The sequence below is a fragment of the Hesperophylax consimilis genome, chromosome 15 (genome assembly GCF_061612785.1).
Source record: "Hesperophylax consimilis isolate HC1 chromosome 15, BYU_Hcon_1.0, whole genome shotgun sequence".
NCBI classification, from domain to species: domain Eukaryota; kingdom Metazoa; phylum Arthropoda; class Insecta; order Trichoptera; family Limnephilidae; genus Hesperophylax; species Hesperophylax consimilis.
The window spans coordinates 2093074-2119892 of record NC_142850.1 but is presented as its reverse complement, the minus strand read 5'-3'; the positions used below and the strand labels follow the sequence as shown (position 1 = coordinate 2119892).

The 26819-nt window shown below is 34.0% G+C and overlaps 1 non-coding gene across 1 annotated transcript; it reads left to right on the top strand.

The window, feature by feature from the left end:
- Positions 1-13669: 13669 nt before the first annotated feature.
- TRNAS-GGA (transfer RNA serine (anticodon GGA)) lies at positions 13670-13742 on the top strand. Its single transcript has one exon. It is a non-coding gene; the product is annotated as a tRNA-Ser (tRNA).
- The last annotated feature ends 13077 nt before the right edge of the window (positions 13743-26819 follow it).

Genomic DNA, 26819 nt, shown 5'->3' with positions numbered 1-26819 from the left:
CTGTGACGAATATTGGACAAAATTGACTTAACCAATAAAACAAAATATATATTCTATATTAGTAGTTAAGTCACTTAACTGCATTTTGTTAACTGCATTTTTTTCTGGCTTTATAGGGTGTTAAGGAACATAGCTGACTTACTTTAACCAGCTCTTCCTGGGTTTATTTCCAGTAACAAAGAAGGAATTTTCTTTTTTTGGGGACTTTCTTGCATATATCACTTATAAAAATTTGAAAAAATCAATAGATATTAGACATTTAAGGTCGGGGTGGGGTGTTTGAATGGTTGTTTGGTGTGACCTGTCATGATATGTAAGTAAAAAAAAATTAAGTTTTTTAAATTTCGAATAAGCTTAGGAATTGTTAGTTTAAGTTCGTTAGATACTTCCCTTCACCGTGTATTGACCATGGTTATACATCGATGCCTCATCGAATAAAGAAATTTGATAAAAATGGAACAAAAAGGTGGCGCCTAGTATAATTTTAAACAATTACAATCGGTGAGATTTAAAAAAAAGTTTTTACTCCCGGATAAAATTTAGAAAAATGTAGGTAGATACAGATAAATTATTTTAAATACACCCTTACTTGTGTAGTGGCATACAGAGAGGATAAAAAAATATTTTATACATTTTTTGCTAGGTAGCTGAAAAATAAAACAAAATGAAATCAACCGATTAAAACGGAGTATTTTTTTTACTAACAACTGAGCCAGATCTTTATTGGGTAGGACCGATATTTAATTCGTATATTAACAGCTATACTATAATACAATTTCAGTGAAATGCACATGCGCGATTGCCAACAAACATTGCCAATGCATTGTCATCAACGAGTCTGCGGAGTTTCGTTTTGATCGGATATCCACTTCCGTGATTTGCAGATTTGCAAATACATGCATTTAAAAACATAAAAAGAACAATGTTGATTTGAATTGTGAGTCCAATGTGTCTTATTTCAAATGATTTTCCAGTACGTTAAGAGATAACACCGTATATTTGTATGATAAATTAACATAGTATATGACTTAAAAATTGGCTATTATATTGCATAATTTATACAAAACTTCCCTCCTGTGAGGACGTCGGAAAACGAAAATGAAAAACACATCCGTTCCAAGAATCAACTTCCCTTTGTATCTGAAAAGTATGAAAATAGCTTTTCCTTCTGCGAGTCAGTGAATTTACGTCATTTTTATTGTATTGCAACACGTCGGTTGACACTAAAATATGGAATTTTGCGTGCTTCTTTTTGTCGGGGAAATATTATGTCTAGGAGACAATTTTAGTACTTTCACGGTGTTGGCATACGGAACAATAGGATAAATGCAAAGTTCGTTTCCGACAGAGCTTATTGTTTATACTTCTGTCGTCTGAAAGCTCATAGCATCCGGTGCCATTATTTTAACACAAATCAAAATACGTATACGTGCCTTGCTAGACAAAACAAAATACATTTAGCTGTATTCTATTACGACCAATATATTTTGAACGATCTTATTTTCTGATTGGTTATTTAAATTATGTAGGTAATTGATTAACAGAGTGTAAAATGCTACCAGTCTTAGTATATTGCAAGCACGACACATGACACAACCATTCATATTCGAAACTTTGCTTTGAACAGGCTTCAGATTTTAAGCGAGAAAATCTAAACAAACGGGTAGGTACTTTCGAACATTATTCTTGCGTCTCCCCATTATGTCCAAATTAAGAATTACACGGTAAAAGTAGAAGACACAATAAAAAAAATATATTTCTGCAGTGAGTACCTGATGCGGTATTTTCACTTTTTTTTGCTCTCAAAAATTACATAACTTAAAATGTGCCATTTTTGAATATTCACCAAAATTGCATGTTAATTCGGGATCAGGTGCCAAAATGAATGCAATTGATTTGAAAAAACTACAAACTAATGCCCTGTAAAGACTATGTTTTTTTAAATAACAGATAAAAATAATTATATTCAATGAAAGTTGCATCCTAAATTAAACTTCCTATCAATAAGGAAAGTGATACCAATTGCAGCGTGGTTGAAGGCAACTTGTGGCAGGAACTCATCTTAGCTTGAAATGCGACAAATAATATTCTTCTCAGTTCTAGAATCGCCTTTCCAAATGTTGTCCCTACTACAATAGCCCGTGATAGTGCTGGTTCAGAAGATGTTTTTTGATAACTAATTGTCAAAAGGATGAAGATTGCAGTTTGTGAACAAGGTTTTCCCAGTCAGTAGCGTTTTCGTAACTACGTTATAGCTAATGGGAATCGTTTTAGAATGTGCGGTTTTAGATCGTTTTTAAAATCAATAATCTATGAATGAAAATATTAAAATTACACATCAGAAAAAAGATCTCAAAAACATCCGTACATTTTTAACGACATTCATAGTTTGTGTAAATACCCCAATGATAACGTACTTGTAATTATTTTGATTTTGTCCATTTTTTATACATAAAAGTTTATCTTTGTTTGTCCCGTATAGACTCAAGAACGACTGGACCAATTGCGCTGAAAATTTCAAAGTTTATTCTTATAGCCAGGAGTGTTTGTGGATTGAATTGTAGAAGAAGTCGGGGATGGCCGGGGAAGATTTGGCATTATCACTGCACTGGAATGAGAATCATATAAAAGTCGATATATAGTATATAGTAGTGAATGGTACAAAAAGTCGGGGATGCCTGAGGGAGACTTAACGAATCATCTCTGCACTGGAATGAGATAATAGTCAAATAAAAAATGCTATAATATAGTTTTTTTTATTACTAGCAATGTGGTATTCAGTAGTAAATAGTATAAGTCAGGAACGCCCGAGGAAGCCATGGCACGATCAAGTGAAAAAAAACTTTTAAAAAGTAAACTTTTTTATTCTTAGGTACACTAGAATTCACAATCTCAAAACTTTACTCTAAACCATTCATAGCAAAGCCGGGTACATGTCAACTAGTTTGTCATAAAAATTAAATTCAAGTTTTTCTTTTATATCGTACGATACTTCCAGTGTAGCTTGTTCAACGAACTGTGAGCGACTCGTGTCTCGTCCACTTTTAAAGTGCAAACATACATAACCCCCCGTTTAGACATTTATCGAGAGCTTCGCACTCACGCGTCGTAACAGAATTAAAAGTGTATTATTCTCCGAATCGAAAACGCATTTGTTTTAACGACATTTGTACCGGCACGCTTCGTTGCACTTCACAGCTCATCGACACGAAGGAACGTTTCCTGTAACATCCCCAACCTTATGCACTCCGGGTACTCTCAGTTCTCTGTACGAATTCCAAGCATTGTTTCGTCGAATATCATCCGGTGAATGGGAGTCCATTTCCCGTTTAAGTCTTTGCCACCCGTGGAAATTGCTTAGGGAAACTACCAGGATCGCAGAAAGCGGGGGAGTGTGTTTACCTAAAGGAGATGGCGCAATATACCAATGTCAAGAGGCTTCCTGTCTTCTAGTTTTCGGCTTTGCTGTCTTCTCATTAATATGGTGCCCTGGTAGTTTTAACAAGGCAAAGTTCACCCACAATGAGGCGTTTCAATTGTGACATATTTGGGAGGATATGAGGACTCTTGCAACCACGAAAATGTGCCGATTTATCCATTTTCATATTAAATAACTTTTATTTATTGTTTTGTATGGAAAAGATTTATTTCCAACAACTATAGAAAAAACATTATTATTTATCGTTATGAATCTTAACTAGCTATACATAGCACGGAAATTGGATAGTATGAGTAGCAAAAACTCTTGAACGCTGAGCTCTGACGTCATGAAATCAGAATATCTCTTTTTAAATTTCTGAAATTACTAATTCAACGCAACTTTTCTCAACTCGCAACTTTAACTCTGTTATGAGCTCGCCACAGAGAAAAGATGTATAATATTTTTTAACTAAAAAAATTACACATTCATATTATGTTTTATTATGTGAAACCGCACAACAGTCCCAACTGCTCCCAACCTTCTGAAGCCAGCGAGACCACGGCATCCAAAAATGGGGCATATTGTGAGGCTGAAGGTAGTGGGAACGGAAAGGAGATGGGAAAAGGAAGGAAGTACCTGGCTATTCAGATCTCATAAGGTTTGGCCAGCGTTAGCAATGCAGTATTATTTTTTTACGACTTGATTATAAAACATCGACCTTTTATTATATATGTTAACCTTCCGCGAGAAATTCTCTAAATGATAGTGAAAACCCTATCAATATTCGTTAAGAAGAACTAAGTTCACAAACAGACAGACGCGGATAGCGACTTTATTTTTTACTATTTATAGAGATAAATCGTTCAAATAGGTAGATGACTGTTGAAACGCAAACGAAGCCAGATAGTTACCACTAATTCAATATAAAAATAACTACGTAATAGATTTACACAATGCTACTGAGTAAGCAGTAGTTGGAATTCGTTTTGGAAGTTCAGATTTATTTCATAACCCTTCAATCAAAACTAAAAGCCGAATCAAATGCGTAGGTCTCTTATCGGTACGTAGTGGTGTCCATTAATGAGATTTATCCCAAATTAATTACGATAACATCAGAACACCGGCTGTTCTCAACGAATGGGCGCCATTATACTCTTTTGATATAAAGTCATATCAAAACAAACGACTCTATGATGGGTTCCATTTGTTCAACTATTTGCTGGACATGCCTCGAGCGAACATTATGACCGACCGTTCCGTTTAACGGCCACCCCCGGTGACGATTAACGGATGACCAGTCGTTAGATAACCCCTCGTTATCCGTTACGTTCGATGATGACGATGTTTTGTTTTTTTAACCCACAAAACAATGCTCTCATATACTGAAAGCTTCAGTGATTTTTATGCTGAAAATTTTTTCGGATAATTGGGCTAATATTTTTTCCGCTAATGGACATGAAAAATACTTCCATTAACAAAAATTGGCAATATTGACTGATAAAATGGATAAAATGAACACAAGTTATTAACAAAACTCATAGCAAATTTAAAATCCGTCATATCATGAATGTATTCTAAACATGAAGTGATTACGTTGAGTTTTGATGAAGTATTTGTTTTTATCATCGACATGCAAAATAGACTTTTCAATTCAAATTGTAATATATTTAATAGAAGTATAATTAATTGCGAGCACACCCGAATAAAAGCCTCCATAATTTTGTTAAATTACTTTATTGCTGTTGGTTATAATTTTTGATTAAATGTATGATATTTAGTTTTATGATGCTTGTTATAACTTTATTTATTGAGTGTTAAATAAGGGTGATAATGATTTTTAGTTAATAATAATAACATGGCATTTATATAGCGCAGTTGAGTGTAATTTCACTTCAAGTGCTCTTAACTACAACAAACTTAAAAACGGTAATTCAGTATTAGTGGTCATGTTCTTAAATTAATTCCTACAATTTGCCTTACCCAATACAGAGCTAATATTATAACACTAAATATACTGTTTATACAAAGTGATGAGAAAACTTAGAATAACAATAATAGCAGTACAGGACAAAACAAGAATATTAAAACTAAAACATACCACATGTAGAAAAATGGGTACTGCTGATTTATTAAAATTCTGTTAAAAATGGGACAGCAGGCCGTTTAATAAAATGTTAGTACTTTCTGAATACATCTGAACACGTGTTCATGCATCTGCATTTTTCCTGTTAATATATATTGACGAAAGACGCAAAATATGATGATTTTTATGAACACGTATTCCGACATCGCGTTAGTAGGGTCTTTTTTACTAAATGTTCAACATGAAACCTATGAAGTCGTTTGTTAGGGGCTTGCAGTCGCGTTTTTAACAGGATTACTAAATAATTGAAGAAATTTTTAATAAATTAGCTATGTTTTATATCAGTGTGTTTTCTTATAGCCAGGTACTTTACCTTCATCTTTTCTATCTCCTTCCCCTCCCCACTACCTCCAGCCTCACAGCATTCCCCAATTGGGGACGCCATGTTCCACCATAGGCTCCAGACGGTTGGGAGCAGTTGGAACTCTTGTGAGGTTTCACATTAAAAAATCTTATTATTTGTAATGGACCATGAAACTCTGTGTCAAAAATCCCTTAGAATTTTCATGTTACGTAATTTATAAATTTAATTATGTAAATAGATATTAATTGATGTAACTATATAAATATTTTAAAGTTATATACAAGTATGTATCAGATATGATAATGGACTGATCTAGCTCAAGATTAAGAAATAAAGTGTCCAATTGGCTGGCTAAGCAATAGAATAATGACGATTAGAATAATTGTTTCTGTCCATCCACAATACCAGATATTGGTACACAAAGGCTAAGAATTAATCTCAATGTCCTTTGTTGCGGAATTAGTCCTTCTGCAGTACATAATGGCTGGCTGAGATGTCTTCGCAATTACAGAGCAATATTACAGATAGTATGTATTATATCCTTTAAGTAGCGCCATTCAATGGAGGGAGTTCTGTGCCTCTCCTATATGGCTTGATATGCGCATCACTGAGTGTTTACAATAGCCTGATGCTAACCGGGTGCTACCAGGGTAGCAGGAACGACAAGGGTAATAGTATTGACGATTATTGCGGGGATTATTCGATTCGGTACACGGTTATGTGGGTTTTCTGAAATAATCACCGTGGAGGAAGGTGCTTTAAAGTCATTGTGTCAAACTTAACTAGTAGTTAACCACCGATAATTCTGTGAGTACTTTGCTAAATGCGTGGGGAAATCAAAATTTCGTATACTTGAAAAATGTTCTACAGATTAAAAAAGAATATTAATCTTAGGTAGCGTCCCATCAAAATTTGAATGGAAAATGTTTATTTTTGCTTTTGTATGTAAAATGTGCTTAGTTGGCCCTGAGCCAAACGGCGGCTGGCGTTGGTAAAACCACAAGGGCGCTATATTAGGTGTTAGGTTATTATCAACGCCTTTACTCCTTGGATCCTTGGCGCCTTGGCAAGTCATTGCCCAGAGCGGACTACTCCAATTGAGTTTACATAGGACATAGGACATAGGACCGGCCTTGCACCTGTCCATACCACAGTGACAAACGGACTGCTGAAATTAAAAGACGCAGGAAATTCAATTCCTCTGCAATTGGATGATTGTGCATAGATACATACCTACCTTCTTAATTATAATTCATGCATTTTATGTATCACTAAAAATAAATAATGCAAGTTGTCCAAAGAAACATCGCTTTTAAAAAATTTCTTCAGGTAGGTGGCACATGGAATAAAATGCTATTAAGAAAGTCCAAATAAATACGACAATATCACATAAAAAATGATCTTTACTGAACCGTAACCAAAGTTAGACACCTGGTTAATGTTAGCCATCTAGCCAAAGTGAGGCTTGCTTGAAAATTAAAGTGGATGCAGAAAACAGAAACAGAACAAAAAAAATACGGATACATGAACTGCGAAAAGATCAAGTTGAAACAATTGAGTCAAATGATCAAATATTGAGATAACTTATACTATTAAATTATCATGACTATTTTTTTATAAAGACAATAAAATCTTATTAGTGTGTGCGTTTTTAGTAATACATATTGTGAATAATTCGTGGGCACGATATACAATCTCGAAATGGATAAAATTGTGAAATCCTCATGCGAACATTTCTTAACGAACTCGAATAAAACCCGTGAAATATCACCTATTATAATAATTTGTTTTAACCGTGAGATTTCCGTGGCGCCACCTTATTCAAGCTGCAAGATAAATATTCAAACTTCAACATAAAGTATTATACTACATTAGCAAGAATTACGTTTATTCGAGGTGTTATTAATGTCATTTCTGTCTATGTAAAGTAGGTAGCTCAATTTCCTAGTTGAATGTACCTAATTATTAAAGCTCACAATGGGAGGGTCCGCACTAAGGAATATGGGGTTATGCAAATTATTTTTAAGGTTCGTAACTTCGACTGTTATTTTTCCCGTGTAAATTATTGCCAAAAATTTTCTCGGTTGTGAAAATGATTAATTGTGTAACCAGAATTGCTTTATCATTATAAAACTAGCAGTAACTCTCTGCTCCGTTTGGCTTGTGTGAAAATATTTTTATCCGAAATCTTTTACAGTATACTTACTTAAATGGATACTTCAAAGATGGAATAACGTGATGAGGGAATGACGGCCTCCGTGGACGAGGGGTAAGGCTTTCGACTATCAATCCGAAGGTCGCGGGTTCAAATCAAGTGGCGTAAGGCAAGGAGGAAGCATGTCTCCAGCACTCTTTAATATATACACTGATGAACTAATTCAAAGACTTAATAACAGTAAGATAGGTTGCCATATTCAAGGAGTATGTGTAAACAATATTAATTACGCAGATAATATGGTTCTTCTCGCACCGTCACTTAGCGCACTAATGAAACTACTCCAAATATGTGAAGATTTTTCAAAAAAATCATAACCTTGTATATAATACGTCCAAATCAATAGTTATGGTTTTCAAATGCAAAAACGAAAACATGCTAAAACCTTCAGTATGGCTAGATGGAAGGAAAATGGATGTTAGTCGTAGCGTCAAATACTTGGGACATATTATCACAAACGACCTGAAAGACATCGAGGATATGGAAAGGCAAAGAAGAGCGATATTCGTTAGAGCAGGTATGCTGTCAAGGCGTTTTCACTTTTGCAGTACAAAAGTGAAAAAGATAATTTTCAACGCATTTTGAACTTCGCTGTAACTGTGGGTGGATTACACTGCATCCCAATGGCATAAGGTAAAAGTCGCTTACAATAATGCTTATCGCCAACTATTCCGCCTACCGAGTTACTGCAGCGCCACGGAAATGTTCCTGGAGGGACGAGTACACTCTTTCAGAGCGCTTCTCCGCCATCACATGGGAAGCTTATGGCGCAGACTGCGCCAATCAAGTAACAAAATCATCACTGCCATGGTTGCCTGGATGGAGTCCCCTCTGATGGCCCTCTGGAGACGGGAGATGTGCAAATATCCTCCATAAACGGCTGCTCACACTCATTTTTGTGATTTTATTTTATCTTTTTTCACTTAAATTCCGCTTTTTTCTGCCTATCGGAATCACCTATGAATTATTATTATTCTTCTTACTCTAATTGTGTGTATTATTTAAAATATGGAATATATTGCATTGCACTACCCCTGCATACATTCTGGAATAAATTCTTATTATTATTAAATTTTATTTGATGAAGTATATTCTTTAAAAATAATATATGGTGTACTTGCGCCACGTTCCAGAGTAGAATATACCCTTAATATCGCCCTGGTGTAAGACCACTATTCAGAATTAAAAATTTGCTTGAAATGACTTTAGCCGTGTTTAGTGACTAGACATGAATAGACACGTACTCTTGCACCTTCCTTTCCCCCATATCCTTCCCTTCCCTAATATCTTCAGCCTCACAACATACTCCACTTGGGGATGACATAATCTCACTGGCTCCATACGGTAGGGAGCAGTTGGGATTCTTGTGCGATATACACATTAAAAAAAAACTGTTAACTTGGTTAACTATTTTGTTTAGGGATTAAAGTTTATTTGCAGCTTTTTATTAATATTTTTAGACAAGAGTTAAGGATAAAAATTGAATTGAAAAATATGGAGTTAACTGAGATTTAGAAAGAGTCATTATAATTCGTTGCTAAGCCTATTTAATGATAAAATAAATTGATTGGAATGATTCATAGTTATTATACGACAAATAACGTGTGTTCAAACAAGATAAGATAATAATATAATAAGGCATCCGGAAATACTTACACTTCAAGAACTCGAGTGGATTGTGTAGAGTACCTACTGAGATTATCGATCTTTGATTAATAAGCCGCATTCCGTTTACATAAAATATTATCTATTAAATCATATATACAACATTGTTATCGCCGGAAAAAATTATTTAACTCTCCCACACCTTAAACACTTCAAACAAATCGCAAATCAATCGATCATTAAACTCTGACAAATTATATCGAGTAGGTTTAATAATAAAATTTGGATGATTTGTGTAACTCTGTTTTTGATACATTTCTACAATTATCTATTTTATTGCTAACAATAGACTAGTCAAACTATTTTATAAATTTATGGCTAACAGATTGCATCCACCGTTTCTTCGATCACCAATACAAAGACATATGTACAATGCATTTGATTGATGAACGTGATGCTAAAATGTACATATGTTATTATTATTATTAATTTACATTTTATACAGGCAGATTATATACCGTACCATATTTACCTGGTAGGTCACTTGAGATTAACACAGTTTATTAGATCAGATTCGTTTCGAACGCACAAGACATAATTGGAAAATAGGTCATAATTGGACTTTCCATTAATTATTTACATTAATTTTATTTAAAAAAGATCAAATTCATACAAATAATCACAGTACTTGTGCACATTTAAGTGGTAACGAACCAAATAATCGTAAGCAAAAGTACGTATATAAAAAGATCGTATGTAAAATCATTTCATCGTAAATTACCATTTGTATTTATTGTTAACTGCTATTTAAATTCGTGTAATATACTGAAACACTGTAAAACCAATATTTAATATGTTATGAGTAAGTATTAAAATTTCTCATTCAGTTTACAGTTTAATAAATATAAATAAATGATTACACGTGTCAAACCTTTTTAATTTGATATGGCATATAAATACATCATTTGCTTATTATTTGGCTACGATCATTTTGCTTACGATCATTTGAGAATTACGATCATTTGATTAGGATCATTTTATTAGGATCGTTTGATTACGATCGTTTGATTACTATCATTTGATCATAGTCATATGATTACGATCATTTGATTAAGATCGTTTGATTACGATCATTTGATTATGATCAATTGAGTATGATCATTTGATACAATCATTTGATAATGATCATTTGATTATGATCATTTGATAACGATCATTTTATTAAGATCATTTGTTTATGATCATTTGATTATGATCATTTGATTATGATAATTTTGCATATGATCATTTTGTTTTCGATCATATCACCTATAACCGGTTTAAGTCTATGAAGATTCTATTCAACTGACGGACATCAATAGATGTCGGTGTAGCCATAGTTGCATTGAATTCATCCCCTTTTCTGTGATGGGGTGTAGATGCACTTTGTCATTCCACACCACATCCACTGTAGGAACAGAACCGAATTTTGATTAAAAGTAAACATAAAAGTCGAAAAAGTTACGATTTAATTTTCAAATAATAAAATGATACAATATGCGATGTTCTTTACATTGTGTATTTGGTGGATTAAATGAATCCAGGAAACAGTGCAAATACAGAATTCATATTTTGGGGAAGTTGTAAGACTTAGAAAGGCATGGAATAGAAGGACAAAAGAAAGAGGAATGTTGGAAAATACTTGGCTATTCTAGTCTGGTTGCAAAACATAGCTGAAGCCATTTCAAGAAGCGTTTCGATTCTGAAACGGGGTCTCTTAATAGAACAAGCTTAAGAGTATCTTCCACTTTGGAAATTGGTGGAAATATATATTTCTCTTAAGCTTTTTAAATTTTGTTTTTGTTTTATGAATGAACTGGAATCATTCAATCCTCATTCAAACAAAAATGGTTCTATGATAACTCAACACAGTGACAATTCAACACACTTTTAAAAAGTGATATAAAGTCAGTAGAAACGATGAAAAAAATATTTTTTTAACCTAACCTACTTAAACCAGTTAATAAAGTTTTTGTTTCATCACTTTCCATGACTTTATATCACTTTTTAAAGATGTGATGATTTATCCGGTCACCGCACAAATCAGCCTAATTTTACGACACATTATTTTTATTTCCCAGTTTTACCCTGCCCACAGCCCGCGGCAGGGGTGTAAAGGTGGTATCGCGCCCGGGCCCTGCGGTGTTAGGGTTTGGGGCCGAACCACAAATTAAAACGTGTTGGCCGATCATTATCCCGGCTTCCTGTTTGGCGGCATGTTTCCAAGAGAATTGATTTTCAAACGTCATTCAACAATTGATTACAGAATGTAGTTGGCGAAGTGTTTTACGTAGGTCAATACTGAACACATTACGTACTAATGGTGAAGTTTTTTAAAGGGAAGTACCGAGCGAGAGATTTCCGAGTAAAGTTTCTATGTTTACTTATTTTAATAATAGGTACACGACGTCTTTGTTCTACCAATTTTGAAAAATACCTTCTTTTAGGGATTGCAGATGAACCAGGCTAAATGCTTTGGTGAAATGCGCGGTAGTATAGGTGTGTAGGAGTTATTAATCTATTATATAGAGGTACCTACACTACTACTACGAATTATGTCTACACGGTAAGCGTTGTGTATTTTGTAGGCGGTACATTGGTATTAATTGTTCGTATTGCTAGTAGTTCTGTTACCACGTCTTCACTTAAGAATTTTTTTAATTTCCTCTTATTTAACAAATCCAACAATTTTTTTTCAGAACTTATATATTTTGTAAATAGCTACTAAAATACCTATCCACTTGAATGAAATCCATATATATTTTACGTAACTTAAGAATTATATCATTGAAGAAAGAAGATAATACTCATAAATCTAAACGAAACATGAAACAGAACAAGACACAGAAAAATAAAAAAAAGATAACGGTTACAAATATAAATCGAACCCAGGATCTCTTGTTTTACCGGGACAGGCGTCTTAACCAACTTGACCATTAGGACCCATTTATTAAACATACATTATATAATTTGTTAAAAGAAATGTCACTATATCTATGACAATTATTTTGTTCACATTTTTTTCAGGCCGGTAAGTAAATTAATTTGTAGGAGGAACCACGATCATACAAACTGCTGCGGGATAAAAAAGTAGTATCCAACACGGCTACCATCTTGATCCGGAACCAGATCGTAAGCAAATTTACGTCTGTAAATTGTGAAATCCCAAATGGTCGAATTAAAACAGTCAGTCAATTAGAAATATAAGTGTTTTTGTTGGAGACATATTTATTTATTTCTATTTCGATACTGACTGATGTTTTTTTCTAATAAATTAGCACGCTAACACATTAAGGCGATGCACTACGTAGTAATGCAAAATCATGTGTTTTTGATTTGAAAATTTGCTCGCTTAGAAATGTTTCAGATGCTTTAATTAAATACTGCGAGTAGAATACATCTTGGCTTCGAGTAATAATCGAGTATTTTTTAGATAAATCTTTTTATAAGCCATGAAAAAAATAATGTATAAGGCCCATGAAAACTGCTTTAAAGTTCAAAATCTCCTACTTACGAACCCATTTTCGGTTATGATTTTATTGCATAATGTGGCAAATAAAGTTATTTATAAAATGCGTGAACATCCACAAAATAAAATAAAAGGCACTTTTTGACCATGTTTTTTTCTTGCATAAATCAAAACAGGCGGATGGTGTTAAGCGGGAATTTAAACCTTATAGCCATCTACGTAAGGGGTGTTATTGATAGCGGCTCGATTTAAAATATTACACGACGTAGTGCATCACCTTAATAATGATTATCTGAAGAGACCGAATAATTATAAGCATTAATTACTCGCCTGAAATATCCATACAAATTGAAAATGTCTCCCGGGTAAAAATAAACGACGTCGACGGGAATTGAACCCGCACCTTCTGATGTCTGAGTAATTGTCGATTGAAGTACTTGTACAAATTGAATTATTTGGCGGGTTGGGAATAAGCCGACGTAGCTCAGTGGTCCAGAGCATCTGACTGGACATCAGAAGGTGCGGGTTCAATTCCCGTCGGCGGCATTTATTTTTACTCGGGAGATATTTTCAATTTGAATGGATATTTCAGGCGAATAATTAATGATTATAATAATTTGTTATCCCTTTTGCTATGCACCTTGTCTTATAAGGATTAGTTTATCATTAAAAAATAACTAAAGAGATATCTTAATATGGCAGATCCTCGCAAATCCAGCTCATCGCCAATCAAGAGCAGCTATCACTCTCCAAGCCGCATCAGTGGTAACTAGGATCAGGCTGGTGGCTATGGTGCTGTTAATGCAACAGTTAAGTGCTCTTCCCGGGTGTTTCGGCACTTTAGCGCTACGTCTGCCACTTATGCGTAAATACAGTAGTTGGATAAAATCGATCAAACGGGTGCATTAATATGTCTCATTTTTGTTGAGGTGCTGTTTAGGGTTGGTGTACAAACGTGTGAAATAATGCGTCCCATTTTTATTAATGTAGTGTGAAATGTGCTACGTGTGTTTGCCAACCAAAATATAATGATTGGGACCGTAGATCGGAAAAAAAATGTATGTATTGTTTTAAACTAACGATTAATTTATTCATTGTTTTCGTGTTTCGTTCGTAGAACTCCATTTGGGCGGGGATAAACGACGGACGTGACGGATGACGGCCGGCGTAGTCTAGTGGTATACGCTTTTGACTACAGATCCGAAGGTCGCGGGTTCGAACCCGGCGTGTGCAAATAAATTTTATTTGATTAATTTGTGTTATTTCACAATTAATTAATTTAAAATAATATATAGTATATTTGCGGCACGTTCCAGAGTGGAAGATACTCTCAGTATCGCCCTGGTGTAAGACCACCATTCAGAATTGAAACGTTGCTTGAAATGGCTTTAGCCGTGTTTGGTGACCAGATCTGAATAGCCAGGTACTTCCCCATCTTCCTCTTCCCCATCTCCCTCCCCTCCCCAATACCCTCAGCCTCACAACATACCCCAATTGGGGATGCCATAGTCTCACTGGCTCCAGACGGGAGCAGTTGGGACTCTTGTGCGGTATTACTGTAAAAAAAAAAAAAAAAAATATAGTCATATAAATGAGTTGTCTGAATGTGGCCCATTTTGTCTCTTATTTTTTTCAGTCAACCACATTACAAATCTTTTGATAAGCCAATTAAAATTATTTGGGGTAATGTACGTTTTGTTTGTGTTAAGAAGTTATTGAATATGTATATACCTGGTAAATATCTACCTAAATCTATCTAAATAAGTAACTGGTAATATATACAACAGGTAAATATCACTTGTTGCAAGTGAATCGGCAGTTAGTGGGGAAGGTTTTTCATAGCAACAGTCAGTCAGTCCGTCAAAAAATTATAAATTTTTAGATCTGTTGAGTAGGTATATATTGAATAAAATCTTACATTCTGTTTCTCTGAGCATGTGTTATTTCATAGTAATTGAACAATTCATCAAATGTCAACGTTTATTTTCGGGTTCTGTAAAAGTCCTATTCATGTTCTGTTATTATTAACTATAGGCTTGTTGATTGATATAACTGAAATAATAACAGAAATTGAAAAAAATCTTCACAGAACTTGAAAATTATCTTTGAAATTTGAAGAATTGTTCAAATTCTCTGAACAAACCCACGTACGTACCTGATACCTGTACGTACTTGATAAATACATACATTTACATTATGTAACCTAACCATAATAATTGTTTACCCATACGAGAGAGCGTCTACATACAATAATAATTCTATCCTTTGAGTATTGTGGGGATTCCATGCCAATATTAATTAGGCATTTGCTTTATATCAATAATAATCAATAGAAACAGTCGGCATGTCTCTTGTTTGCTCAAATTAACCCAAACCGCAAAGCTTCCTCGTTTAATCCCAGGACATCCGTTTCCGGTGTCCTTGAGCTGTCCAATAATTAGGTACTACTATTTGATTATGGTAGGACCAGGAATATAAACCTACGCGGAGAAAAAATAGTAAGAAAGACCAACATTCCCGGATTATGAATAACCTGACAATATTTTGAAATCTCCTACTACCACCACAGTAAGCATAAAATGTTGCTTGTGTTGTTATGGAGGACTTAGCCAGCCGTGAAATTGAACGTACGACGCCTGGGGGGGGACCCAAACGCGATGCCAACTCAGCCACTGACCGGACATGTCCATTGACATGGACATGAACATTTCAAGAGTTGTACATCCATGGCTTCATTCCTTCATTTCTGGTTCTTATTAGTGGTACTGCAGCGCCTGGGAAGTTCAAACATAATATGGAATGCATTGTTGTATTGCACCCGGAGACTTTCCATCATTCTCTCTTTGGAATTAGCCCACAGCTTTTAAAACCACTTGTTTTGTGTTTTCTCTATCATTCAGCTTAACGTGTATCTCTTCAAGACCCAGTTTCACTCGTGTCCAATTGATTCCTCTTTCGAAAAATTCCCGACCCCCTAAATTTTTTTATTTTTTTTTTATTTAATATTTGAAAAAATATATTTTTACATAGATATACAGGATAAAAAAAGATATAAAACGATATAAATTAAAGTAGCCTTTCCTCACCATAAAGAGACAAAATGATGATAGATTACAGTAACCATAATTATAAACAGTAATTATGGCTACAATTTATCAAATAATTATCTCGAAATGTCAATACTATATGTCCTTGTTACTATTAACTGTCATGCCGTATTCCTCAAGGTTTCAATGGTAGGATGTTATTGGTTGAGGTTAATCTCTCCTAACCTGGAATATTCACGATTGTGCTAAGGTGAGCGTACAAATTGGTTTACAGCAACTAGAGCTAGTATTATACCTATATAATACTGTAATATTACAACCGGTGGGAAGTGGAAATCTACCTAAGTATAGCTACCAGTGCTTTCATTTGACAGTTTTAAATTTCTAAAGGGTTTTAAAAATTAAAGTAGAATTTATTTTCAGTAATTTGTATGTATGTGTACATTCATATTTATAGAATACGACCAGGATTCCCCAACGCTGCTCGGGCTTTACACAGTTTTTTCAAAATCAGACCAAGACAGTGAAGTTCCTCTTATTTTTAAGGTCATTTGCGTAAAGTTTCTGACCAAGACAGTGAAGTTCCTCTTATTTTTAAGGTCATGTGCCTAAAGTTTCAGACCAAGATAGTGAAGTTCCTCTTGTTTTTAAGGTCATGTGCGTAAAGTTTCATCGATCTCCGAATAAAACTATAGATTTGTATAAAAAAAAATTAAGCCACTGACAACTTTCTTTTTCGTGTTTTCTGGGTTAGGTATTAATGGTTTGGAATTAAATGGAGTTAAAAAATGGCCATGTTGGAAAACAATTACTTAAAAATTTATTTAATGAGAGCAAAGCTTGGAAACATGTTTTCAACTCCAAAAATATCTATATGCCTATGGGAACTGTGATTAGACGTTATAATGACGCCACTGCACTATATTGCATGGTGTGGGTTATCGTTATTACTTCTTGTACTTAGGACGCCAATCGTATTAGCAGTAGGTACGCTTGACCTGTCGGCGGTTTACAGCATTCAGACTTCTGTGTTGGCTAGTCCAGTACAACATGTGTAATCAAAGGTTGTGTTACTAAATACGGGATTAGTTAGTTCCTGGCATCCTTAAGCCGTATTTCTATATTATATTACTACTGTAGATGTTGTATGATTATAAATATGTACAATTGTACATACTATTTATTTATTTATTTTATTTATTTATTTAATACATGTTACATTGTTATGAAATTTACATAAAGTAGATATAATGAATCACCATACTAGGCGGCTGCCTGTTTCATGGTGACCAATTGAGTGTAATTACTTTGTATGAAAATGAAATCTAGTGTAAACATATGAAATTAGTAACTATAGATGAAGCTAAAATTTTAGAAAAATTGTAATAAAAAGTAGAAGATAGAAATTAGAAAGGAGAAAGAAGTAAATTAGCATTAGATTGTAAAAATGTACATAATTATATATATAATTTTTAGTATGTGTGCATGCAAGCACACATGTGTATATAGCAGCAGACATACCTATATACATATAACAACACATGTATACATACACCCATATGACGCATCCTCACGCATATAAACAATATATACACCTCTATCTGAGTACTTGGAATAGGCTACTAACACTATAACAATCACACATCAAAAAATCCCCGAGCGCTTTCCTGAAACTGTCGTATTTGGCTATTGATTTTATTTCTAACGTTAAATTATTGAATAGTTTTGGAGCAAGAAAGTTAAATTGTCTTTGTGCCATTGAGGTTTTTATTCGGGGAATATTATAATTGGATTTGTTGGAATATCTTGTATTATGGGTCGATTCAAAAATATTTTTTTTCGTATGTTTGAATTTATAGTAGGAGGATATGTTTTTGACGTATAAGGATTTTATGTTGAGTACTTTGAAGTCGTTAAATAAGTCCTTCGTGGGGTGAATATAGTGTACTTTGTAAATAGTCCGCATTATCAATTTTTGAGCTTTAATTAATGGATCTAATATCGTGTTAGAGCATCCTCCCCAGACTACTATACCATAAGATATAATTGATTGGCATAAAGAAAAGTATACCGTTTTTAGTGTATTTTTATTTAGAATATTTCGTAATGACCTGAAGATATATGCCAGTTTCCGTATACGGTTTGTAACATTTATTACGTGATCTTCCCATCGTAGGTTATTGTCAATTATTACACCCAAATATTTAATGGAATCTACTCGTTCTAGTGGATTGCACAGACAACTAGAGTTATCTCTACAAGAATATATTTTTAGTGTACGATTGATTGAAGGCTGACTCGGAAAATTAAGACTTAACGTTATATATTTCGTTTTAGTTATGTTTAGGGTGAGTAGATTATCATCCAACCACTGTTTAATAATTTGCAATGTTAGATCCGCTCTATGAAATGTTTCTTCCCATGTCTTACTTTTTAGTAATAGGGCAGTGTCATCGGCGAAAGTGATTATATTGCCATCAATAATAGATAGTTTACATAAGTCATTGATATAAATGAGAAAAGGTGTGGGACCGAGTACACTGCCCTGTGGCACACCAAAGTTAATGATAGTTGAGTGGGATGGTTTATGCGATGGTAGCTTAACACATTGCTTTCTGTCTGTGAGGTACGATTTGAACCAATCAAATGCCTTATTCTTTATTCCGATTTTTTTGAGCTTGGCTAGAAGGGTTGGATGAGATACTGTATCAAATGCCTTAGCTAAATCCAGAAATACTGCCAAACATTTATCACCTTTGTCTAAGGCTTATGTTATATGTGATGTTAGTTCTAAAATAGCTGAATCGGTATTGAGTCCTTCTCTAAAGCCATACTGGTTTGACGAGAGTATGTTATATTTTGTAAAATGGTCGATAAGTCTTTTTTTTACTATTTTTTTCAATAATTTATTTTAACTATAGGGAGACAATTAAACAATTTTTGCACTCACGATAAATTAACTATAAACAGGCCTTATTAATAAAACATCATGACAATACAAAGAATTTTCGATGTAACGCAAAAATATTCGGATTTTCATGTGTGATCAACACGTGCTCCGATATTATGATAATATATATATTCATGATTTACTGAAAATTTGCAATCCGGTTTTAATCGGATAACACCAAATAATTTGAAGAGATTCTTAATAAATTGGGAACAGTCATTTTTATCCATTTACTTGTTTGTCTGATGCAGCAAATTAAATTTTAAAAAAAGTATTTTCTATCCTGAACTTCTAGGTCTATACAGTTAATTCTAACAAGAGCTGCATAGCAATCATATTACTATATACAAACACAGAATCGAATCTTTTAAGCTAATCAAAAATAATAGTTTTCGAAATTATTAAAAAATCTTCCGAGAAATAAATGAATTCTATTTCCTATTTTCACAACAACAACAACTCTAAAGGTGTTTATTTATGCATTACGTTTTTTTTTAATTTTATTAGAATGATATCGATTTCCACGAAGGATCCAATAAAATTAAGTTCATTTTCGGAAACATTATAATACCAAAAATGATAATCGACCGTTGCATTTAGAACTTAATAGAAGGACATCGAAAATCTATGCGAAAATGTAACCCTGACCATAAGTGCATCTGAAATGCATTCTGAATGCCTTCACAGACGGTAGTGCATTTCAGTCATTCTGTTTGTAATTAGCCCTCATTCGTCAGGCCACAGGCCTCACTCTGAGGGTGATTAGCCACTTTGCTACCCCTACTGCTCTAATCGCTGCCAAAGAGATGCATTAGCCGCCCTGCGACGAGTTATCTAATAATTTGGATGCTGGATGACCAAGTGCATGTAATGCGCCCATTCATCAAGTCGATTTCGAGAGATAGAAGGGACTTGCTAAGGCTACATCGACGTATTAATTTGTATTATAGTTAACTGCTAGAAATTTAGTTTGGGGATTTGTGTTATGATTTTGTTGTTGAGAGTTTCGTTGAGACCTCTCTCTGTGAGAGATTTTAAAGGTGCAATTAGTGACATAGTGAAACTATTTATAAATCTAATATATTAAATATAACCTACATACTTGGATTATTTTATTTCACGGCGTAAATAAGCAGCACCCACCAGTTTAATTTTTTTTTTAATTATTATAATTAAAAAGACGAGTGAGCGACATTCTTGAATCTAAATGTAATCTACTCTAAATGGCATTAGCTGTGTTTTGTGACCAGATAATTTCCAACTTCCTAATACAGCCTCACAAATTCCCCAAAGCATGGTATGCCATAGCCTCCCTGACTCCCCACGGAGACAAATAGTATTGCTAATTATAACGAACTTTTTTCACGTAATCTGGTTAAAAATGGGATTGCAGACCTTACAATGTTAACAGGTAAAATACGAATTTATTAACACGATGTTGGAACACTTGTTAAAAAAAATCGTCATTATATATTATCAAGGCAAATGTAGGTGCATGAACACGTGTTGCGATATAATAATTTAATAAAAGTGATTGATGATTTAAAAAAGATATAACAATAATTTAATTAAATGGCCTGCAATCCCTTTTTTAACCGGATTACGAAAAATTGCAGATATTCTTAATGATTATAATAATTTATTTTTGGGGTATAATTGCGTGTCCATAATCAGGATATGATGCGGCTAATGCATGATGACGGACACTGTAATACAAAGAAAGAGGTAGCGCAAATACGCCCTAATACCCCAAAAATAAATAATTATATACTTTCTCATATCTCAAATCATATCAGATTCTTAATAAATTATCATTACTTGTTATTCAGCGTACAGGTAGTTGAGATACATAATTTATAAAAGCTATAGAAAATGAGAAATCTTACAATCTACCACCATTGCATCTTATATAATAAAATAAGGTGGAAAAATGCACGCAGTACCTACATAAATAAATTCATTTAAAATAAGTGCTCGTCCATAAAATAAATAGTGATAATGCATTCAAAATTTATCCAAAGAAACAAACTTGATTTTAGTAACATTTTTATATATCTTTGTAGAACCTAGATTTTACATTTGAACTTCTGTTGTGCCTACCTACGCTTATATAGTTTTTGATTTTTTTACACGTTTCACATGCACATTACCACAAAAAATTAAATCGAAGTGCAACCCTCTTCCATATAATCACACTACCATACCAAATAATCCGCATTTGCATGTGGAAAAATCAATCATATCTTAAATAAACAACACGATGTGTTAGTTCCCCGATATTACCGCCATTGTGGAGGTAAATTGACAAGTAGAACTAACGTGCTTATGATAAACATATTTAAATATTATCAATGGATTATTTTGCATTTGAATTTTATTATAATAATTGTAGGGGATGAAAGTTGAAACCCTAGTTTCTATGCATATCTTTAGCTACGGAATTTTTTTTTACGCATAATGAAAAATGCAGTGTAGTTTTGTGAATTCGATTATAAAACAGTATCATAATTGGCGTTATCCGTGGCAGAGTTTTTACTCTTTTAAGAGGCGCAAAAATTTAATGTTAATTTCAAGTTTTTAAATTCATAAATTATATTTTTAATATCTTTACTGATTTTTTTAAATACACTTGCTTTACTGTTCGATTGATTCAAAATATTTTTGATTACTGAAAACCAAAAATATGGAGAAAATTATTTGGTGTAATTTTATCACCATAAAGTTAATTTTTTTAATTTTAAGAAATTTACACTAATATTAAGTATAGTCTCTTCTTTAAAAAAATTTCAAGGGTACTTACACGAAATATATATTTTTCCAAATCGTCTGAACCCTTTGTTGCATTGTTTCAACCCTTAAGTTGATTATCCCGGCATCTGTCAGAAATCCACCGGGGCGTGTAATCGATTGCCGAACAACCGAACTTAATTATCAGATACTTCGGCAAACCTTTTTTACAATTCTTGTTTGCATCTTCAAAGGCGTAAAAGTTTTTGAAATCTAAACTGCTAACTTACTCGTAATAAGATGGGGTTGAAGTTAAATAGAAAGAAACAACCCTTGTCATAAAAATACAAGATGAAAAGTTTTTAAACCTGGTTATTTACTACAATGCGTACAGTGAAATTGAATTGGATTTCATTTGACTGTTACTAACAGTAAGGAATAAGATTATATGATATTAGACAAAGTTTCTAAACTAATTAAAAAGCATTTTTATAAACTTACTTGAAGGCTTAAGAAAGAAGCCAAATTTTAAACCATCTTCTTTCGAAGGTTGGCTAACATTTGGAATTGCAATTTCACAATAATCCTATAAGAAAAAACGAAACTGTACAAGTTCCTGTCCCATGGATTTATACTCTCTCTAATACTCGTACATCTTTCATCAATCTTTTCCCTGTTTATATAGTGTTCTGCACTCCTCTTCATGTGGCAAGGTTTGCAAATTTTGGCATATCGATTAAAAACTAAAACGAAAGCATGTGTGTCATTTCTTGACCCTATCATCATCATCACTTTTGGCTCTACAACCCCTGGTGGGTTTTGGCCTCCTCAAGAGTCTTCCTCCACTCATCTCGGTCCCGCGCCAGCTCTCTCCAGTTTTGAAGCTCCAAGGCAGACAAATCTTTGAGGACGTTGTCACTCCATCTTAACCTTGGCCTTCCCAGGCTCCTTCTCCCTATTGGTCTTGAGCTCAGCAGGGACTTTGGTTCTTGATGATCGGTCATTCTCTCCACATGACCTAGCCAACGAAGTCTTCCCAGTTTTATGAACTTTGTGACGTTTAGCTCCTTAAACAGAGTATAGAGCTCATTGTTATAACGTCTGCACCAAAATTCATTTTCTAGAACCGGTCCGAAGATGCGCCTCAAAATTTTCCTTACAAAAACGTGCAGTGCTCGCTCATTCTTCTTAGTTAGAAACCACGTCTCGGCTGCGTACGTAAGCACTGGTCTAATTATTGTTTCTTGACCCTTTATCAAGTTTTAACCTTCATTAATTAAACAATAAATAATAATATACCAACGCGGAGTAAGATATTCACTTAAAACCAGATGATTCGAAAGATACAAAATTTGCAAGAATGCAAGGCTAGTTTTACCATCGCCGGGCCAATGACTATCAACAATCTATTGCAGATATTCCTGATAAAAAAATAAAATTCACGTCTTATTTATGGTAAATAATTCAATCGTCAAACAGTTTGACAAGGGTACCAGACTCCCTGAAAGGGTAGAAGGCAGAAGGTAATGCATATCAATGATCGATCGGCCGCAAGATAAACGATTTGTTGCCAAATCCGCCACCGTAACGAATGGTTGCGGATTCCGTTTGGTCGTTATACGACGCCACGCATCGTTATAAAACAAGCATAGATAAATATAATGTGTATAAAGTATTATGCAGGACTATTTTTTTCGATCGCAGATTTGACGGATGTTTTTCCCCTAAGGGAGTTTTGATGGGATCGCAAAACGAAAAAAAGTGATTTGGTGGGAATATTTTTTCTTTTTATTGGCGTTTTTTCATGCACGTCAATCAATCTTTTGATTTTAGTAGTTTTGTTTTTGAGTAGCGTGTGTGTGAAGGTTTGAAATGTGAGGTTTAACGAGATCTTAAGCGTGAAAATGTTACTTGCAAAAAATATTTCCAAATTGTTACCTGATTATCGTTTCCCTTAAAAATCAACCATACAAGATATAGAAGTAAATAGCAAAGAAGAAACATTATTAAACGTCTTCGTTTATTATATGATAGCCGCGCCTTCTAGAGTTCTAATCTCCAACTAACCAACCATCACGCCGTTTCCCCGCAGAGGCCTACCTCTGATAGAGGACGGACCGCCAAACAACCCGGTCTTGGCATACACTCCTTGCCTCATTCACATTCACACATCGTCTCATACATACTCTCTTATTATTCTGACTCTTGACATGGCCCGACTCAATATCTGATTCACTTGGTCTTGCTATGTCTTCCTCGGGCGTCCCCGACTTCTGCTAGTTCTAATCTCAAAATGTTAATATGATGTAAGTAACTGCTATCGGCGATATTTAAACACAGATAATTAAAAAAAAGGTAACACCCTGAGATTTATATCTCTAATGGACCGTTTTACTAACCATAACTTAGGTGAAAAGACAGTTAGTCTGTTAGTGTGCATATTAAGCCTCACCATGTAAACTGAAATACATAAAGTCAACCCTTTAATTACCCGTTAATCAAATATGTAATTATAATTACTATCCTACGTAAGAATTGAACCCACAACCTACCGACACTAAGCCAAATGCGTGCACCACGTTGGGGTGTAATAGTGATTTTTTTGAAGAATAACAAACATTCCTGGGTTCGAATTACATGACAATACAGGAAATTCTGATAATTCGCATTTTAACGTTTTTTATTCGGCATGGTTCTGTCAATTCATTCGAAAGGACTGCAATCCCATTTTTAACTGGAATCACAGAGAATTTTTAATAATTTCTGAATATATTTTTCTCCGTGTTGCTTGTGTCGTGATGGAGGACTTACTGAGTAATTGAACACACGACGCCTTGGGTGAGACCCAAGCGCGATATCTCTCAGCCACTGACCGGTCAATCTGGAAGTAATAGCAGAATAAGCTTGAAAAACACTGGTCTATTTGCAATTGACAGATTTAAATTATTTCTCAGGACTGCAGATTTGCGGTGTTTAAAAACGAGTCACTGATGTAATCAGCTTCCAAATACTTGCAGCTTCCATCAACCATCTACCAATGCATGTGTGTTGTAATTGAGCAATACAACTTCAATTACGGCGTGTAATTGCATCACCTGGACTGCGTGTAATAGTAACTGACGTTTCCACTAAACCGTTTACATAAATACAACGAATAATAAAGTCGTTCCTCATTCAATCGGTTTTACACAAACTGTAATCCTATTATTTGACAACCTTACTACAGAAATTTGATGGTCGATTGTTAAGTCCGTCTTTATGAATAATGTTATGAATATGAAAAATCGATATGCAACATAATCAAAAAAATTAATGAACAATTTGATCATTGAAGACAACATTAACGGCTCTCAAATGATATGAAACCGAAAAAAGTTTCGTTTGCTTCTAGGGATTGAACCTAAAATCTCTCCCTTGCTGGGAAAGTGCTCTAGAAGATCAAGTCCTTAAGGCTATGCACTACGTCGTGTAATATTTGAATAACACTCCTTAAGATGGCGATAAGGCTTAAATTCCCGCTTAACACCATCCAGCTGTTTTGATTTAGGCAAGAAAAAAACATGGCCAAAAAGTGTATTTTATTTTATTTTGTAGATGTTCAGGCATAAATATTTAAATTTTTTCCGATCATTTTTTAAATAACTTAATTTGCAACATTATGCAATAAAACCATAACCGAAAATGGGTTCGTAATTAGGAAATTTTGAACTATAAAGCAGTTTTCATAGGCCTTATAAATTATTTTTTTCTGGGCTTATAAAAAGACTTATATAAAAATACTCGATTATTTCAAAGGCCAAGATGTATTATACTCGCGGTATTTATTTAAAGCATCTGAAACATTTCTAGGCGACCAAATTTTCAAACCAAAAACAATGATTTTGCATTACTACGTAGTGCATAGTGCATCGCCTTAATCATAATATTTAAGAGGATTTACATTATTTTCTCTGGTTTTACGCCCAGCTGGGCTTTCACTGGTTGTAAGAACAGAATACATATACCTTATGAGCTATCAAAAAATATACCAAAGGTTTTTAAAGCATGAAGTAATGCACAACTGATAAACTAAACGTGAAATATTATTATTAGAACATTTGAAAGTAACATAAAATAAAATAGAAACTAAAAAGACAAATCACTTAAACTACATTACTTACGCCAATATAATACTATGCAGGTGTTTACTGCATGAGAGCTGGTGTAGATTACGTTTAATTTAATGAATAGTGGAGTCAATAAATACAAAAAGATAGAACTCCCAAACTTTTTGCCCAGATCAGCATTCTATTCGTTAGTGTTTCTACGAGTTATTTGTACACGTATTGCACAATTTTTTTTCGCGTTTTCAAATATTGCCAGATAACCCGGTAATGGTTTTCTTTCTTTAAAAAAAATAACAACTTTGAAAATTTAAAAAAATAATTGTTTGATTGAAACTTTTTACTGAATTTACTATGAGTAAAACTTAAGGTTGCGTTATACAACTCTAAAATCGTTATTAGAAAAAAGAAAAAATAAACGTTCTGAAAGTTTATTAAAAAAATTCTATTTAACGGCGACGTACCATAATTCGCCGAAATAACATCAGATCTGAAAGCATTCCAAACAATTAATCGAGTTTTCCTTTATCCTGTATGCAGAACAATACCAAGTGTAACACTTTAATCCGTATTCTGTAACAGTAACAACCCTCGGTGGGTGGCAATCGTCTGCAGGGCCGGACCTTAGCCAACCGGTGCCTGGCGCTAATAGCATTTTGACGCCTCCTTGCCAAAAGCAGTAAACGCCTACGTTCTTTATTAAATAATGAATCAATTTACAGAGTATGATGATTTGTGTTAACTAAAATAATTAATTAAATTAGTTTCACTGCTTTTGATTTTTTTTAATGTTCCT